The sequence below is a fragment of the Monopterus albus genome, unplaced genomic scaffold (assembly GCF_001952655.1).
Source record: "Monopterus albus unplaced genomic scaffold, M_albus_1.0 scaffold270.1, whole genome shotgun sequence".
NCBI lineage: Eukaryota > Metazoa > Chordata > Actinopteri > Synbranchiformes > Synbranchidae > Monopterus > Monopterus albus.
The window spans coordinates 977,095-982,924 of record NW_018128150.1 but is presented as its reverse complement, the minus strand read 5'-3'; positions in this window follow the sequence as shown (position 1 = coordinate 982,924).

The window sequence follows — 5,830 nt, the reverse complement described above, 5'->3', positions numbered from 1 at the left end:
TAATCATAATATTTTCTTATGTTTAATGTCATGACATGTCACTAGATGTCATGTCAGAATGTTCTTAGATACACACCACTTAATCAACACTCACACACATTGATTTTCTCCATGTTTTGACTACTGCTCTGGTCAGTTGCATAACTGGCATATCAGGTGATGTCACGGTTTGACGTTCCTGTGTAGAATGGGGTTAGCCCAAAACAGATATAATGTACAGGCCTGTTGGGTTTGGGGGTCTTTTATTTGCCTGCGTGCAGTTTGGAGGTGCAAGATACCTGAGCGTGTAATGTTAATTTTACCTGTGATCCTTGAATAAACCAGCATGGTTTAGAAGTTACTGGGACCGCCTCGTCTCTCAGAGTTAGCATGGTAAGAAGTACTGGGAATTAACCCTTACAAGCTGAACACGCTCAAAACAGTGGAGATGACAGTGGACTTCAGGAAGTGCCCCCCCACCTTACCCCCACTCACCATACTTGGCAGCACTGTATCAGCAGTAAAGTCCTACAAGTTCTTGGGCTCCACTATCTCCCAGGGCCTGAAGTGGATGTCCAACATCAGGACCATCACCAAAAAGGCACAGCAGAGGATGTACTTCCTGCACCAGCTCAGGAAGTTCAACCTGCCCCAGGAGCTGCTGATACAGTTGTACAGAGGAATCACTGAGTCTGTTCTCTGCACTTCCATCACTGTCTGGTTTGGCTGAGCAACCAAAAGGACAAGTACAGACTTCAGTGGACAGTCAGGACTGGAGAAAAGGTCATTGGTGTGAGCCTGCCCTCCATGGAGGACCTGTACACCGCACGGGTCAAAAGGAGGGTGTAGAGGATCACTGCAGACCCCTCACACCCCGGACACAATCTGTTCAAACTCCTCCCCTCTGGACGGCATTACAGGTTATGCCAAGACAACCAGGCACAAAGACAGTTTCTTCCCCCAGGCCATCACTCTGATGGACACTTAACCAACGACAGTATGACTGGACAATAACCCTCAGCGAAATACCTGTAAATATACTTTGTACAGATTATACAGATTCACACAGGTCTTTAGTTTTAAGTACTCCATTTTTATTACTACTTATCCCATTTCACAATGAGCATTCCTTTGTTTGTCTGCATTGTTTACTGTCAGATTGAATAACATAATTGACCAGTAAGTTTTGAATTTATAGACAGTTTTGAATTTTTATCTGAAATTGCCATTTTTAAAAAGGTCTGGGGTTTCTTTAGTAAAACACATCTATAGAAAATTATCAGACAAATATAACAGCTTTTAAAGAGCAGTTTTAAATAAGAAATGTACCAGTACTTACTGAGTACCTGGCCAACATCAGGTGACCCACTCTCACAACACAATGTATAATAACTATGTTATTATACAATGTACATTGTATTACATACATTGTATACAAAATGTACTAATAACACCTCATTCAGGGCTGCCATGATGAAGCTTCCTGATCCACACTCCAGTCTAATTGGTGGCAATAATGCAATGTCATTTGCCAACTGCGGTAAAACACCAGGAAGAAGAACATGAAGGACACTGGCCTGCAATACAAAACACACTGACCACAATTTTACAGCTGTTATTGTGACAGTACTACCTTTTAAGCTGTGGACCAGTGTAGCTGTTATATATTTTCATATGAGAATGAGCTTCTTTAATAAAGAGACATTTAATTTATTTTATACAGTTCAGTAAAATAGCATATTATTTGCTACAATGAACTGTTGATGCAGCATCTTAAATGTTTTCCATAAATTTCAAAATTTACAGGTGGGGGTCTGTTTCCTATCATTTGTGTCTCTTTCAGAAACTGACAATCCAACATTCACACTAACTTGACACCACTGTAGGTCGACCTCTGCAGGTATACTTTGCACTCATTGCATTCTTTCAAACATTAGAACTTTAACGTGTTTCTTCTAATCTGGTGAAAAACCAAACTCAGAGGAGTGCATGAAGTTCCTGCTCACATCCTGTGGGTAGTTTCAATCTGGAACTACATAGTCAAAGGGGGATTTTATTTTAAGAGTAAAGGGAGTATCTGATTAACTCTGACAGAAGATTTTTAGTTAAATTAAAAAAGAATGTTCTTTTCTAGAACAGCCTTTCCCATGTACTGAAACACTGAGGCTAATGGCCTCATCATTATTTTGTGAATTGCAGGTTCTGAGAGAATGTGGTGCTGAGCAAACTGAAAGCCAATTTAATCTGAGGCCTGTTAAGTGGGAGCCACTAGAAACTGGGCTGTGCAAGTTAACAGCCTTTGTTCTCCAGTCTCTGCTCTTGTGCCCAGTGGATGTGAATGAAGTGAAGAAATGAAAGGCAGGATCCAGCCCTTAGAGCTAGAGCAAGTCATGTGTGTACAATCTCTCCGTAACTCTCCAATTACTAGCTACTGAGAGCATGAGGGGGAACTACTTCCCACACACCCAGCACCTTAACAGCTAGTATTTCCTCTGGATCTAGTTGACTCGGTGAGGTATGACACAGTTCAATTATCTGAGTTTTTTGTGCACTTTCTTGTTGCACCATTGTTAAGCTTCTGCCCTGACATGCTGGTTGTTCAAACAGCACTTGTAGCACCTTGTTAAAAAAGCTTTTGCTATAACTGTGTGCACAAGATCTCATCCTTACTCTAATACCAGTGTCCTGTCTACTGAGGCAACAGCTCTGAGCTCCAAGCTGGCTGATCCACAGGGATCCCAAAAACATATTTGTTCTCTACTATCATAGCTGGATTAACCTGTTAGAGGCCACAGCTGGGAAACAATTTGCTTCTTTACCTCCAACTCTGTGCAGTGTGTATAAATCCTGTCCACTGGGTGTGCACAATGCAACATCATTATAAACCCAGAGATCCAGAAACCAGGATTACTTTGGAATATTACCTAACCCCAAGTTTTCTGTCTGTGGTAATTTGATTAATTGAGACTTTATGAATATGCATGATGTGAGCACAATATGAATTATAAAGGCTGTAAAACTACATTTTGACACAGGGCTATAGGAAAGGGCTAACTTTAATGGCAGAAGGGTACTTCAAACTACCAAACAAATTTCCAATCAATAAAATATTCTCAAACCACCTGACAGACAATGAACCTAGGAGTTTGGGGATCTCCAGGCAGTTTCCCACTAATCCAGGGTCTTTCACCATGAACCAGGGGATGCATCATTGAAAAATAAAGTTAATCTATCTATTAATTACAGGTTCCGAGTGCATTTGGAGCCAAATAGCAGGACAACAAAAAGTTAATGCGATGTTAATACTCTGGAGTTTTACATCAAATGACTTGCCTATAACTGGTCAGTATAACTGCCAAGATATGTCTCATTTTGAGTTTAATATTATTATTTTATACATTTGCAGGAGCACATCATTTTTATTTTAACAATGTATCAAATGACTTTGTGGAATGTGAAAGATTCTGCATTCTCCTTCAACTCTGCTGAGCTTTTAATCATATTTCAGCTCATCATTTTGGCTTTAGGGTCACAGGTATTTGTGTTTTAAAGGTTTCACACAAAATTAACTAATGGCAGGTCTTAATATCTTCGTCAGGATTTCATGGGGCATTAAAAGGACTGAATACTGGACTTTCCCCAGTTGTCAAGCAGGACTCCAAATGCTAGTATCGTATCTGATCTGAGCTGAACTGATTTGATTTGATTCTTCTTTGTTCCAGGACTTCCAGAGGGAATTTAAAAGTCACGCTTGTTTTGCAACCTCACCATCCTGTTAAATTTTTACCAAGCCACTGGGAAGTCATATTTTCACTGCATTTTGTGTAGATACTGCTAAACACAGTGGTCCAGTGCTACTTTTTGTGTGTCACTTGCTCTTTCTCTGAGGCTTAAAGCAGAATTTCATTTTACTGGAATATTTTCACTCCTCAGAATGTCTTCCTGTCCCATTTGGAGGACTTGAGCCTCCCTATAGAAGTGCAGGAGGCAATCACTGCAACACTGCCATCTTGTAACATGGATATTTAATAAGTTGACATTTTGCTCAGCCACTGCCAGCGGAGCCACGTACTGCAAAAGTGGGAACTGATGAGACACCCGTGGAGCAAGTTGGACTTGGATGCAAATTTTAGCAGTCTTGCTCAACACACAACTTTTCTCAAATGTGAATACATTTTTCATCCCTTGTTTTAAATAACACATTTCTACATTTAATAAATACAGCATATAGTATAGACCAGCTATCCACATTGTGTAACACCCAAGAGTCCAGTTAAGAAAAGCTCATTTTATATCTTTCAATGGAGAAAAAACCATTGCAGTCAACTTCCTCTTGGGAGATTTAAATTATTAATGAAGTTACTACTGCTGTTTGATCAGTGTATAATATCATGTGCAGCTTCTCTCACAAATAGACTCTAGATGATGAACACCAGTATTTAATCAGCTGTTTGTTGTACAAAAAAAATTACATTTTTTGACCTGTTGTTGATGGCACAGGTGTAAAGAGAAGAGCTTAGCAAAGGTATAATTATCAATTCTGAGGGGCGCATAAATGTCTGTAAAAAATTTCATTGCAACCCATCCAAAAGATGTCAAGGCATTTTACAAAAAACAACAGAAGTAAACCTTATGGTGGTGCTAGTTGAAAAGTAAAAGGATCACCAGTCACGAGTCATTCGTTGAGGATCATGAAGATGTGCACCAAATTTTAACAAAGTCCCTTTATAACCATTAAGATATTTCAGTCTGGACCAGTGAGCTAGATGGCAGGCCAACATTGTCATCCCTGATGCCCCACCAGTAAACACACTTATTCTTTATTTAAACAAATGTATGTACTAAACTTTGTTCAGTTCTTAACAATGTCTAATTTTAGAGTCAGCAATCAGCCTAAGCTGCGTGTTTTTGGACTGTGGGAGAAAACCGGAACACCCGGAGAAAATCCACACAGGTACAGGGAAAACGTGCAAACTCCGCACAGAAAGGCACCGGGTTGGCCAGGGCACAAACCTGGAACCTTCTTGCTGTGAGTGCTAACCACCTCACTGCTGTGCCGCCCAAAAGTTCAAGGCTTTATCAAATTCAAATACTCATTTAAGTAAAGATTATTCTCTGTGCAAAGAAAATATCCATCAGCTCCTTCCAGAAGCCTTTACTTGTCAGCCTGAAGTTATTGAAACACATTGGCTTCAGAGTAGTGCTATTGATACTGACACACAGTTTTAAGATAGCAGAAACTGGGGCTGGTTGGAGCCACTTATTCACTTTTTTTTTTGGTTGTGTGTTTATCAGTGACAATTTCACATTCAATTATAATAGAAATTAGTCTTTTGTATTGTAGAATATTCAGACAGTTACTAACCATTAAACTACAAACTTTCTTCATTTCATGTTCTAGAATAATTTTGGATTATGTATGTTGTGACTAAACAATCTGGAAACAATCCTTGATAGATTAGAAATTAATTCATCCATTCATTAATCCTTCCTAAACTGCATCATTAATCATCTCTCCCACAATGCTTTCCTCCTCTTTGCTCTCGCTGTTTCTACATGAAAGTTGGTGAGAAGACAGATACACTACAGGGAACTAATATAACTCGGGATGATGTATTGATTCATATTCATATCTGAGATGAAAAATTCTGTTCCAGTTGTACTGCAGCTAATTTGTGTGCTCTTTTAGATTAATGTTCATTCTACCAATGAAAATCAAGTATCTGTCATGGCACCACCAGGACTGCCTCAGTTGTGTGCTCCAGTGTGCTTTTGTTGTTGTTGTTGTTGTTCTTGTCATTTTTGTTGGTATTCTGCAACCCTGCCTGGGGCCTATTTCAAGAAGGCGGTT